The sequence below is a fragment of the Podarcis liolepis genome, assembly GCF_965112155.1.
Source record: "Podarcis liolepis genome assembly, chromosome: 8".
Taxonomy (NCBI): domain Eukaryota; kingdom Metazoa; phylum Chordata; class Lepidosauria; order Squamata; family Lacertidae; genus Podarcis; species Podarcis liolepis.
The window spans coordinates 78,880,105-78,894,905 of NC_139560.1; the positions used below are offsets into that span (position 1 = coordinate 78,880,105).

The 14,801-nt window shown below is 41.9% G+C and overlaps 1 protein-coding gene across 1 annotated transcript in view; it reads right to left on the reverse strand.

The window, feature by feature from the left end:
* Nucleotides 1–14,801, reverse strand: part of GABBR2 (gamma-aminobutyric acid type B receptor subunit 2) — a 288,773-nt gene that overhangs the window by 189,101 nt on the left and 84,871 nt on the right. The gene's annotated exons all lie outside the window — the stretch shown is intronic.

Sequence of the window (14,801 nt, forward strand, 5' to 3'; positions counted from 1 at the left end):
CTTGTAATGGTGCAGTTCAAGCCTTGCGACTCAAAACTGTGAATGTATTTATTTATTTTATAAAAGCACAGAATCACAACAGAAGAAATAAAATAATTTGTATTGTTCAGAAATTTCATTATACAATCTCACACACACCATGTTTATATAAATGTAGGTAGTGTCCCTTCTCTTAAATGCAAAAGCATTTTGCTCCCTGTTAGCTGACATTTGATGGAAGTTGATATTGACATGTGAACCCTGACCATCTCAGGAAAAAAAATTTGAATGTCCAAAAACCTCAGATGTAAGCCAGTGAATGTTAGTAATAATAATATCAGTATTCACTTGGATGTCTGGAAAACAGTGAAATATACAGGGGCCATTCACAAAATTTATCTGGGATTATTAGCACCCAAACATCAATATTGAATTTCTGAGATCCACTTTCTCCAGGGTCCCAATTCCATGACATGACTCCCAATCTAACAGCAGTGAATAAAACCTCTATTTTCCTGTCAACATGCAAGAAGGGTAATCAGGAGCTTTGACAATCAACAGCAGAATAACCAATCCTCCCTTTCAAAAAACTTACTGGCATATTCACCTGAGATTTATACCATATTGTATCCCAAAAGTTCCCACATAAACAAAACCACCTTGTAGTCCAAGGTATGGCAATGCCACACTTTTATTACTAGGGAAGCAGCAGCAGGAAAAAACTAATTAATTTGTTGGAATGCTCTGCAATGCAAAAGAAGTATTTCCATCATTTATTCAATAAAGGATCAAAGACTCAGCTATGGAACAAAAGAAAAATTAAGTCCACAGTCAACCAGCTAGACAGTAAAGATGTTATGTGTTCTGAAAACAATGGCAAGAAAATTGGAGACAGAAGCATTTGCAAAATGCAGAATGAGCAAAGAGCAGCTGCTAGAGCTTTGACAAACTGGACAGAATCAAAATAATATTTTGAAGAAAAGGGACAGGACAAGACTAGAAGTGAGAGGCCATAAACGCAAGTATCAGTTCTAATATTTTTTTTCATTCTAAAAACATTCTAGGGTAGAGGGCCATGGCATACCAGCCACCACTGCAATGTCAAGTGCTTCTTGGAAAACAAGTGAATGTCTGCTTAGCTAACATGCCCACAATAGTACAATCTGTGCACAGCTCTGTTCCAGTATTTCCACTGTTGCAGAATCAGTTCTATTCATCACTACTGAAATCTGGTCTCCAACTCACACTGGATCCAAAAAGCTACAAAATGACATTATCATACAATGGCAAATTCATGATAGGCCCTGCCGCCACTGCCACCCCCACAAAACTGACAGGGAGCTTTCTGGCACCACTCTCTAAACGACTACCAGAAAGTCAGCCTAAAAACAGAAAAACGGCCTCAAAACACACCCTTGTCCATTGTGAGGATTTCGAGCTATGGAACAATCTGCTCCCCCAGTCATGCTAGTTCATTCAACCACAACTTCTGAATGCGTATTTTTCAGGTAACTGGTGCTCAGAATCAATGTGTGACCTATCAAAGCACTGTAACACCTGGGAAATAAGGATGACTGGAAGTTGTTTTCATGATCCTCACAGTATTGTTGGGTTTGGGCTTGGGTTGGAAGGCTCTGATGCTGGAGGAGGAGGAGGAGGAGGAGGAAGAAACAGAAGGGAGATGGTGGGAACCTAGGTTGGAGCTGGGTGCACCTCTCTCTTCAACCCCCAAATCCAGCTGCTTTGGAAGGGGAAGGTGGGTTGTCGCCTCTCCCCTCTGTCCTTTCTGTGGAGCAGAGACCTCAGTGGAGACTGGGAAGAGCTTTGATCAGTTGAGGAGGGAAGATGAACAGAAGATGGCCATGACTAAACAAGAGCCAAAACAGGAGGGTGCAGCCTTGTCCCTTACAACTAGGTGCTGCCTTCACAGATGGGAGAGCACACATGCAATCTTGACATTCCCAAAAGGCAAGAGAGTATATCACAAGTGAACATGCCCTGTCTTTAAAAGCTGGTGGAAGGGGTGGTGAAACTTCTTGGGACATCTTCATTGCTTCCATCTGTTTCTGAACTTCTTACTCTTCTCCAGAACTCCTGTATCATGACTCCTCCTGACCTGTTACTTGCCTGATTAAGAACGTTTCTGACTTACAAGGAAGAGCCTCTGTCTGTGTGCTTTGGGTGGGAGATAGGACATCCTACCATAGCTGGAGAAGTGTCCCTTATTGTGAGAGATGAAAACAGCAGCCTCTCCTCCGACACCAAATAGTTCTAGAGGCTTACACGCTCTTTGCAAACGAAAGCTCCAGATACTCACCACAAAGAGGGTTCAGGTTTTGCTAACTTCAGGATAGTCATTAACCAGCTTATCTCTTATGTAGTTTCTCAATTAAAATTATATATCAGTTATTATTAATTCAGTTTTGTGTGCCATATATATATATATATATATATATATACACGCACGCCAGCCCAGCAGGACCATCATTTCTGCACCTAGTAAGCTTGCCAAAGGGGCATGGCTCTAACAGACGTTACATAAGTATAATGAATGGTGATAAAATGGCTCACTTGTTGATAACTTGCTAGTAATTAGCCTACATTAACAACACTAATGATTCCATATGAAAGCTAAAGCATTTCTCCAACAGCTAATGTTTATACTGCTAGTTCTAAGCTAAAATCCACAATTCCAATAACATTTCTTGTTTCATCATATTATCAGTGACTCCCCAGTGAACCAAAGCTGCATGTAAGTACTGCTGGATAAATCCTTTGTTGCTGGAGTATATATATAGATAGATAGATAGATGTATGTATGAATGGGGGGGGAGGGCATAATCCCACCAGATGTTGATCATCAGAGATTCATAATGAATGAGAACTGGACAGAGCAGATGGCTCATACAATCATAAATTTGCTGAGGTTTTCTCCATTAATGATTCCTATGCAAAGTTCTTTTCTTTAAAAAAGAAAGAAATGTTTAATGCCAGATTCCTAAATTTTATTGAAGAAATAAATCTAAAACAATGACTCTTTAAAAATGTATACACATCTGAGAGGAAGGGATTATAGCTTCTGGGATTAATAAAGAAGTATGTCAGTAGGAAGAGTGCTTTGAATCTAAAATTGTAAGCAAGCAAATTTGTATTTTCGGGCATGTGACTTTCTATAATTACAGTGCATGATAAAGGCCTAGAACTATAAGCACTGTCTATTGTCTATACGCAAAGAGCTAAGATATAAAAATAGAAATGCTGGATCAGATTTTTTACTTTATTACAAAAAGAGAGGCACTGACGTCAGCAGGATTGCAAAGTAGTGACACAGAATGGCACAGTCGTTGGGCATAGACCCAGGGTGGCAGAGAACACAGTGGTGCCCCAGATGGAAAAGAATCAACAAGAAATATAGAGGGAGCAATGGATTTTTCAAAAGATTACATACAAGAGAAAAGAATCAAATAAAGGGGAGATGGGGGGAGGAATGGATACAACAAAAGATATTTTTACATGTATAGAGACTGAATTAACTAATTTTTATTTTAAAAGAAATCTTAGTTCATCGGTATCAATACAGCACAAAGCCAGACATAGACGTTCTAAGTACAGGGATCAGTGATGAGCTTGGTATTATTCTTTTTATCTGACAAAAAGAGTCTTTGAAGTTTTTTTAATCTGTTATCATCTTTGAAGTTCAGTGTTCTATTTAAAGAACAACCTGTAAACCAGGCACATAAAAAATAAAAAAATAATCCAGAGAGTTAATGATTCCAATGTGAGGAGCGAACAGAACACAGTGAAAACGACTTTTGCTTCCACTGCCATTCTTGAAATTAAAATAAGCTGTGATTTGGGGATCCAAACAATGGTGTCTCTGCTTAAACTATACACCGCGTGATCCATTATCGACATCCAAGTCCTACAATACAATGATAGTTACTCTGTTCTGCAAGGAGGAAGGTGGGAAGGTAAACGGTGTCGCTATGCACTGCTCTGGTTCGCCAGAAGCAGCTTAGTCATGCTGGCCACATGACCCGGAAGCTGTACACTGGCTCCCTCGGCCAATAAAGTGAGATGAGTGCCGCAACCCCAGAGTCGGTCACGACTGGACCTAATGGTCAGAGGTCCCTTTACGTTTACCTTACTTTGTTTAATATGGCTCTTCTTTTGAAAATATCCCAGAAACTTTGGCTATATCAGCCATATCTCACTAGTTCGTAAAGAGCTTCAATGCTCACCACCTCATTTCTGGGCACAATCAGAATTGCTGGTGCTCACCTGTAAAGCCCTAAATGGTTAACAATTCTTTTGTATTTTATTCTGTCACCCACTTTGACTTTAGGAAAAGTGGGATGGAAATACATAAACAAACAAAAGAAAGAACCACACCTCCTGGCAACTCTCCTCGCAAGGCAGAAAGGAAAGGTTTAGGTTTTTTAAAATGGGGAACATTCTGCAGAATACAATGCTTGTAAAGGAACAATGAGATCTACACAAAACGAATAAGAAGCTGGGGTGCTGGCACGTAAGAATTAGAAATGGTTCAAAGAAACTTCTATGCCAAGCGCTGGAGGGAAGCCAAGCATACAGAGCAGACAAAGACATGCTCCAGGAATGCTGTAGTGAAAAAACCCTTCATAAACGCAAAACTATAATTAGACACCCAAAAAGGGAATTTGAAGAGCAGCTTCTTAGACAAAAGGAAAAATGTAAAGTACCTAAAGAAGTAGGAAGTCTGCAGAGTCAAGACTGATTCATTCACCACCAGAGCAGCATGGGGGCTGTTTCCATGTGTCTAGAGCCCCATGGTATTCCGGCCTCATCTTTAGGAGGATACCAGAATACAGAGCAATCGCCATCACTTTCTTGAATAGCACAGGGTTCTCTTGGCTTTTATTTACCTTAATTGTTAAATGACGGGGCTTTTTAAAGGGGCATTGATGACTAGAAGCTGCTTGCTTAAATGTGCATTGAAGGCTTTCGGTGATTGGTGTCTAAAAGCTACCACTTCCCTGTGGGAAGGAAACAGTCCTGGAAGTTGGAATGTAGTCCACAAAACAGAAGCAAGACTTGAGTTCTGCAAGTGGCGAACAAGCAGGGTATCCAGCCGGGAGGGATGTTGGCTCTATGTGTGAGCCAAATAATGAGGTAAATTAGGGTGAGTGAGGCACCTTTCCTGAGTGTCAAGGTATGTTTTCCATGTCAGTGATACCAAGCTGGATTGGAGACCCCACAAAGTCATACAGTGCTCTGTTTCTGTACTTATCTGTGCGCCAATATAACATGATGTTTTTCTATATAATACCTCTGGGTAGAATTCAACATTGCACTAATACAATTGTTCCATCAGTGCAAGCATTTCTGTTTGTCGGACAGAATGATCTGCCCACTCTTCCCTCATGCCCTGTTCTGCGGTGTTCTCCCAACCTGCCAGAGGAGACTTGGGGAAAGAGATGGGGGAGGGTGCAGGGAAGGAAGGGAGGAGAAACCCTGTTTTGCTAGCAGAAAACCTGGCACTGGATACTGCTAGCACACCTGCTGAACTTCCACCACCGGAGGGTGGCATGGGTGGGCTGGCTCTGGTGTGTCCCTCAGAGTCTTCTGCACAAGGAAAGTGGAAATACATTTTTTATGGAAATACCATAAAAAGCTACCTCCTGAAAGCCCTGCTTTCCAGGGAGCTGCCAAACAGTATGGAGCTGAACCTCAGAGGAACTGATGGACCATTTAGGTAGAAAATTAGGATTCAGATTGTTGCTGGTGATTTAAAAAACTAATATTTCACTACAGAACACGTTGCAGATTTACTAACATTTGAACTTTTATTTAAAGCAATAAATCTAAGAAGCTATGGCAAATTAACATTTGAATAGTTATTTCCAGGTAGAACATGTAAATCTAGATTATTATTTTTTTAAAAGAAACCAACTTCAGTGACCATGCTCTAAAGCAGCGATGACAGACTGGATCTAGCTACACCTTTTCAATTTCCCACCATGGCCCAGACCAATTCTAGGTTGGGAGCACTACAGGAAATTTGGGTTCCATGATCACTGCAGATGGCGACAGCAGCCACGAAATTAAAAGACACCTGCTTCTTGGGAGAAAAGCGATGACAAACCTAGACAGCATCTTAAAAAGCAGAGACATCACCTTGCCAACAAAGGTCCATATAGTTAAAGCTATGGTTTTCCCAGTAGTGATGTATGGAAGTGAGAGCTGGACCATAAAGAAGGCTGATCGCCAAAGAATGGATGCTTTTGAATTATGGTGCTGGAGGAGACTCTTGAGTGTCCCATGGAGTGCAAGAAGATCAAACCTCTCCATTCTGAAGGAAATCAGCCCTGAGTGCTCACTGGAAGGACAGACCCTGAAGCTGAGGCTCCAATACTTTGGCCACCTCATGAGAAGAGAAGGCTGCCTGGAAAAGACCCTGATGTTGGGAAAGATGGAGGGCACAAGGAGAAGGGGACGACAGAAGATGAGATGGTTGGACAGTGTTCTCAAAGCTACTCAAAAGAGTTTGACCAAACTGTAGGAGGCAGTGGAAGACAGGAAAGCCTGGCGTGCTCAGTTCCGTGGGGTCACGAAGAGTCAGACACGACTAAATGACTAAACAACAAAAGCTGCTTGGGACAGAGAGAAATATTAAGGGGACCCAAGGCATGCACCAGCCATAGGCCCTGCTGACAGTTGCCAGGTCCTGATGCTGACCTTGATTTCATACAGCAAGCTGGAGCCTTAGAATCATAAAATCAGAGTTGGAAGGCACCCTGAGGATCATCTAGTCCAAACCCCTGTAATGTAGAAATATGCTGCTGTCCCATATGGGGATCGAACCTGCAACCTGGACGTTATCAGGACCACACTCTAATCAACTTGAGCTATAAAGGGGATTCACTTGATAGAAAGAAGACTAAGACTACAATAGAATGTTCTTCCACTGCAGCAACAGGTTCATTCTTGAACGAGCACCTCAGTGAGTACTTACTCATAAGTAATTTGAAATATATATATACATATATATATATATATATATATATATATATATGCAGGTTTTGGTGTCCTCGGGTGTCTTCCCGTGTAAAAGTTGGGGTGTCTAGGCGACGTTTCGACGAGGTCTCACTCGTCATCTTCAGGCTGGTGCTTTCGGCTTCTTGTTACTGGAACAGAGCGGGATCTCAGTGTTTGAGTTCCTATAAATACTGTAGAGGGGTGTGGTGTATTGCCTCAAAAGTTCTGGGCAGAGGGGAAGTTCCCAGGCTAGTGTTCTTTTCTTCTTTTGTTCCTTAATTACTTGAGGGATATCTTGAGTGATTTCTTGAGTGATATTCTGAGTACCACTTAGGTGGGTCATTAGGTGTGGATTAGTTGCTAAAGCCTTCGTGTCTTGACCTCTTGAATTTGTGAAGAGTTTTTCTGGGAAGATGGCTGTACTGCACTTAGTTGTGCTTTGGCTTGGCTTCGTGTATAGGGGCGAGCTGTGGTTTTGTGCCCTGTGCCAGCCAGATCTGTGTAGGGATTGCAGGGGGGTGCAGCATCCGGAGTTGCCACTATGGTTTGGTTACTGGAAGGTGTCTGTAATTTATCTGTGGAGAGGGTCTGGGTTTGGGTCTGGTGTGGTTGATTGGTGGTGGCGTTCTGTGTGCCTCTGGATCTGGTGTCGGTTTTTGTGGGGAGGGCTAATTTCCAGATGTCTGGCAGGCGGGACGTGTCGTCACGCTTGTTCATGTTGTGAGGGTGTTTCTCTATCTCGATGGCTTCCATGATTATTCTCTTGTGGTGATGTTCCATGTTAAAGAGCAATTTGGAATCTGCAAAATTAATTTCGTGTCCTGTTTCTTTCATGTGTTGGAAAAGAGAGGAAGATTTTTCTTCTTTTTTGACGGCATTCTTGTGTTCTGCGATACGTGCATTTATTCGTCTGTTTGTTTGTCCAATGTACGTGGCTGGGCAGACTTTGCAGGGTATTTCATAGACCCCTTGGTTTTCCAACTGGATTTTATCTTTGGGGTTTCTGAGGATATTGGCTATTTTTTGGTTGGTGCAAAAGGCTGTTTTGATATTGTGTTTATGGAGGATTTTGCTAATTTTATCTGTAGTGCCCTTGATATAAGGAAGCTACAGTTGATATAAGGGCACTACAGATAAAATTAGCAAAATCCTCCATAAACACAATATCAAAACAGCCTTTTGCACCAACCAAAAAATAGCCAATATCCTCAGAAACCCCAAAGATAAAATCCAGTTGGAAAACCAAGGGGTCTATGAAATACCCTGCAAAGTCTGCCCAGCCACGTACATTGGACAAACAAACAGACGAATAAATGCACGTATCGCAGAACACAAGAATGCCGTCAAAAAAGAAGAAAAATCTTCCTCTCTTTTCCAACACATGAAAGAAACAGGACACGAAATTAATTTTGCAGATTCCAAATTGCTCTTTAACATGGAACATCACCACAAGAGAATAATCATGGAAGCCATCGAGATAGAGAAACACCCTCACAACATGAACAAGCGTGACGACACGTCCCGCCTGCCAGACATCTGGAAATTAGCCCTCCCCACAAAAACCGACACCAGATCCAGAGGCACACAGAACGCCACCACCAATCAACCACACCAGACCCAAACCCAGACCCTCTCCACAGATAAATTACAGACACCTTCCAGTAACCAAACCATAGTGGCAACTCCGGATGCTGCACCCCCCTGCAATCCCTACACAGATCTGGCTGGCACAGGGCACAAAACCACAGCTCGCCCCTATACACGAAGCCAAGCCAAAGCACAACTAAGTGCAGTACAGCCATCTTCCCAGAAAAACTCTTCACAAATTCAAGAGGTCAAGACACGAAGGCTTTAGCAACTAATCCACACCTAATGACCCACCTAAGTGGTACTCAGAATATCACTCAAGAAATCACTCAAGATATCCCTCAAGTAATTAAGGAACAAAAGAAGAAAAGAACACTAGCCTGGGAACTTCCCCTCTGCCCAGAACTTTTGAGGCAATACACCACACCCCTCTACAGTATTTATAGGAACTCAAACACTGAGATCCCGCTCTGTTCCAGTAACAAGAAGCCGAAAGCACCAGCCTGAAGATGACGAGTGAGACCTCGTCGAAACGTCGCCTAGACACCCCAACTTTTACACGGGAAGACACCCGAGGACACCAAAACCTGCATTCCTGTACCCGTGAAAATCTACGAAAACATATATATATATATATATATATATATATTTGTCCAGTAGCACCTTAGAGACCAGCTAAGTTTCTGCTTGATATGAGCTGTCGTGTGCATGCACACTTCTTCAGATACACTGAAACAGGAGTCACCAGACCTTTATATATAGTGAGAGCGTGGGGAGGGGTATTACTCAGAAGGGTGGTGGGAATGGGTGATTGGTTCAGGTTTCTCTGAGAAACGAGTAGGAGAACACTTCAAACTCCCAGGACATTCTATACAAGATCTCAAAGTAGCTGTCATATTACAAAAGAATTTCAGAAATAGACTGGAAAGAGAAGTTGCTGAATTGCAACTTATTACCAAATTGAAAACCACGGAGAGACCTGGTCTGAATAGAGACATTGGATTCTTATCTCATTATACATGATAAAGCTATTTTTCACCATCTCATCCCTTGCAGTCGTCAACAGGTTTACCACACCTATCAGCCAATCACCCATTCCCACCACCCTTCTGAGTAATACCCATCCCCACCCTCTCACTATAGATGAAGGTCTGGTGACTTCTGTTTCAGTGTATCTGAAGAAGTGTGCATGCACACGAAAGCTCATATGCCGAACAAACTTAGTTGGTCTCTACGGTGCTACTGGACACATTTTTTTATTCTTTTTATATATTTCTACTGCGTCAGACCAACACAGTTACCTACCTGAAATAAGTAATTCGGTTGCTGCTCTTTTTAATATATAGAGACTACATGCAAGCTGAAAGTGGCAAAAGAACATACAAAACGGGAGTCTGCCTCTCTTTGTCCAGGAAAGAAAACATGCCAGTATGGCCACAACACAAAGCCTGACTTGATTAGATTAGACTAATTAAAAGAGAAAACAAATAAATGTGAACAACTTGACAGCATCTAACTTGCATTATGCCTTCAACTGAAAACATTGGGACACTAAATTCTGAGGGGTTTTTTCTTTTCTTTTTGACGCAATGAGAGGTTAGGCTTTAAAAGAACAGAAGCAGCAAGAGACAAAAGAGAAATAAATCGTTTGACTTCCATTTTAATACGTCCAACATAATTTATTATTTCTTAGACTTTCATTTTCTTGATTATTGCAGTAATCCATCCAGTTGTCTAATAATACTGAAATCAATGAGACTTCATCATTTAACTGCGCAATCAAGACCCGCTGCATTCAATGAAACTTAAACATGGTCAGTTTCTCTCTCTCTCTTTCTCTCATTCATATTGGCTAAAAAGCTCTAGTCCAGAGGCTGCATTTCCCCCCCTTCCTTTTGCATTTTATTCTATTATAATAAAAATGTTCTAAAACACAACATATAAGAAATAAAAGAAGAAATGCAAATGTAGCTAAAAACCACACAGCATCTAGCACAGTTCCTTTCAATTGCTACAACGGGCAGAAAAACCATTAAGTGGTCCTCCAAGACCCTAAGAAATTTCCACGTGGTCCATAAGGGAAAGAAATTTGAGAACTTCTGCTCTAGTAAATTCAACAGCATTAGCTCAGTTGAGGGACTGAACTCAAGAATTGCCAGAAGTTGAATGTACTTGGTATTACCGTATTTTTTGCACCATAGGATGCACCGGACAATAGGACGCACTTTGTTTTAGAGGGGGGAGAACAAGAAAAAAAATTCTCCCCCTCTTTGCCCAGCGCCCCTTCAGTGAAGCGGCAGGAGGCGCTGCACAGAGATGGGGAGAACTTTCCCCCTCTTGTTTTCCCACTCTAAAACAAGGTGCCGTTTAAGGTGCGTTCAGGCACTTGGAAGCTTGGAGAGCGAGAGGGGTCGGTGTGCACTGACCCCTCTCGCTCCTCAGGCTTCAGGTTCCTTTCAACCTGCTCTTTGGGGCTGGCAGGGGAAGCCCACCACCAGCCCCAAAGAGCAGGTGAGGGAGCAGGGGAAAGGCGCAGCGGAGATGCTCCTGCCATAGCCGTGCGTCACCTCTCCAGCCGGGAGAGGGTCGCGGGGCTATGGCGTCTTCGCTCCATAGGATGCACACACATTTCCCCTTCATTTTTGAAGGGGAAAAAGTGCGTCCTATAGAGCGAAAAATACGGTATATCAGAGGTGACTAACTCTGGACCCCACAATCAAATTTTCCTCCCTCACCTAGACACCCTCCCCTTTGTGTGGCCCCCAGAAGGTTGAATAAGGTTGAATGTGTCCCTCAGTGTAAAAAAGGAAAAGGAAAAGTTGGTCAGCTTGTATTATATAGAAAGTCAGATTAAAGAGGCTAAGGCTACAGTTCTACCCTGACACACCTATTGAATTCAATAGGACTTGCTTCTGATTAGACAGGGTTAGGATTAAGCTATAACTGAGCTATGACTTCTTAAAGCCAAGTCACCTTATTTTGAGCTTGGTTTCCAGAAAACCTGAGTAAATTCTGCTTTTTCAAGTGTTTTGCATGTTTCCTGGAATGCACTATAAACTCTCGCTGACCCTGTCAACACATAACACCTCTGGCTCAGAGATCTGCGGTTGTTGCTGTTTTCTAACCAGGCCAAGTTCAGTGTGTTATTGTCTGACAGATCATGCTGCAAGGCTGCAACACACTTACCTGAGGATAAGCCCCACTGAGTACTGGCAAACTTACCTCAGAGTAAACATGTATAAGACTTCACTGCACGTTACTTAATGCTTCATTGACAAATGGCAATTTTTCAAGCCGTATTTTTTTTTGGGGGGGGGGGATAGATGAGAACCCTACCCAGACTTTCTCATCATAAATTGAGGCCAACCCTTGAATATAATATCTCAACACCTTCATATTTCACACCCTATTAATGACTAAATGCCATTGTATCTTATAAAACAAACATTGAGGCATTACATTATAGTACAGTACAGTATTTTAGAAATATTTACTTTGGGTCATATGAAGAACATATTATCACTGTATGCCACTAACTCTTTAAAGCTGTATACCACATATTTGATTTGTATTATTCTCTAATACGAGATTTACAAAAAAGGAGCGTTAAAATTCCAATAATCCGGCCTGATTTAAAGAATGCTTACAATTAAGGCCTGAAATAATTAAGATAGGACATGTTGCAATAGACCATAGTTGTGGTTCGAGGACCCGATCCCCGCGTAGTGGAATGAAAACACACGGACACGTGATATAAGGTTAATGGGCAAGAAAAGGCCACAACTTTATTGATTACAGCAAGTGAAAAGGTATTGGCTTAGGCATTGGATCATATCAGTTGACTCCACCCACTCGGAGAGGGGTGAGTCAGAAAGGGGGTTTATTCACCAGTAGGTGGAGCCTGTTGATGCTAATCCAACTATAAGCTCTCCCCTTCCAAGGCACCTGGTTGGGTGCTTGCCCGTGGGCGTGGTGCGCCAGCCAGGTGAGTGAGAGGCAGGGGGCTGACGCCCCCTGCTTGAGGCAGAGATCGGCTCCTGCCCACAACCCCTCCCCTCTTTTGCAGGAGGAGAGTCTCTGTCAACACTTCCCTTTTATTAAGGGAAATTCCCTGATTCCGAATAGGATTCCACACAAGAAAAGGGAAAAGTTGACAGCTATGTAATAGACATGCACAATGCTGAGGTTAATATATGATACAGAAAACAGAAATATACACAAAAAGTTGGCAAACAAAGGTATCCATTAATATGCATGTTTATAACTTTCTCAACAGCTTGATTCATGTCATTTCAATCATACATACTATGCTTTATATTTAGGACAAGATAAAGCTATAGAGTTTGTACATTTTAAAATAAGTTTCAATTTTTGAAAATGAAAGAAAATCTTAGCTGACATATATACTACACTGTGAGTGGTAGTGGCTCCCAATATCTCAAGCAAGGGTCTTTTCCATATTCTTAAGCAGAAAGACACACAACAGGGATGCAATGCATATGTTCTATCTACCTTTAGTGAAAATTTATGGTTCATTTATTTTTTACCAGTCTAAATGCTTTTTTAAAAAAACTTTATTGTTAAGTAGAACTTTGCAATTACAAGTAAATAAATGACTTCCTGGTCATTTTAGTTTCATGACAATAACACAATTCTGTTAAAATAAAACATAAAAATAGTAAGTTGTTCCACATGCATGAGCAGACACAGTTCCCAGGGTTCCCTGGAGAAAGAAAATAACTATGAAAGTAGTTTATGTCTGTGTTGTAGATGTCTCTTAATGTCTTTAAAGACATTAAGGTGGCAACCCTAATCACCTTTTCTACTAAGTATGGACCAATGGGGCTTAATTCTAAGTAAGCATTTTTAAGATCAGGTGGTAAGGTGGAAAGGTGAAGCACGGAAGTAAGCTTTTAATTACAAACAAAGTTTGCTCCTGCCAATTAGTGTAATATCCAATGCAAGTGCTTTCAAGCTTGGATCAATTCTGCTTTTTTCAATATGTGTTGATTCTCCCTGAGCGAGGCTGATTAGCGGTCAAGTACAGAGAACTAATTTTGTTCCATGTTATTCTTGCCTACAGTTTGGCTCTTGTTCAGTTTCAGCGAGACCATTATTTAAAATAGGCACAAATTGCAATCTACTTCATTGAGGTGGTGTTTAATTTAAGACAGGCTATAAAAAGAGTTGGTTTAATCAACATAAGAATGGCTATTATCAACATTTTTAGACTAGATTCCTGTTGTGTTAACTGGAGAGTAGTTCGAACCACACCCTTGCAAAATCTCAAGTGCCTGATGTTCCCCCTGTTCAAGCAGGCTTTGTTGTTGTTTAGTTGTGTCCGACTCTCGTGACCCCATGGACCAGAGCACGCCAGGCACTTCTGTCTTCCACTGCCTCCTGCAGTTTGGTCAAACTCATGCTGGTAGCTTCAAGAACACTGTCCAACCATCTCGTCCTCTGTCGTCCCCTTCTCCTTGTGCCCTCCATCTTTCCCAACATCAGGGTCTTTCCCAGGGAGTCTTCTCTTCTCATGAGGTGGCCAAAGTATTGGAGCCTCAGCTTCACGATCTGTCCTTCCAGTGAGCACTCAGGGCTGATTTCCTTAAGAATGGATAGGTTTGATCTTCTTGCAGTCCATGGGACTCTCAAGAGTCTCCTCCAACACCATAATTCAAAAGCATCAATTCTTCAGTGATCATCATTCTTTATGGTCCAGCTCTCACTTCCATACATCACTACTGGGGAAACCATAGCTTTTACTATACGGACCTTTGTTGGCAAGGTGATGTCTCTGCTTTTTAAGATGCTGTCTAGGTTTGTCATCGCTTTTCTCCCAAGAAGAAGTGTATTTTCATTTCATGGCTGCTGTCACCATCTGCAGTGATCATGGAGCCCAAGAAAGTAAATCTTCAAGCAGGCTAGAGGATGCTATTATAGCAGAGATCATGTGACACAGCGTGACAACTGGTCTGCTAAGGCTATTAACTCTAGCATGGTTCCTCAGACTGAACAGTACATCCCTGAGGCACAGACCAAGGTGCTTTCCCACTGGACATCTCCACATGTCTGCTTGACCACTTCTTTGTTTCCAGAAAACCAGGCCTGACAGCAATACATGTGAAATAGTTCTGCCGAGTAGGTAAAATAAATACAAATTCAGCCTCTGGACTGCTTACATGAGTCAGGCTAACAGATGCTGGGAGTAGCCATCTTTT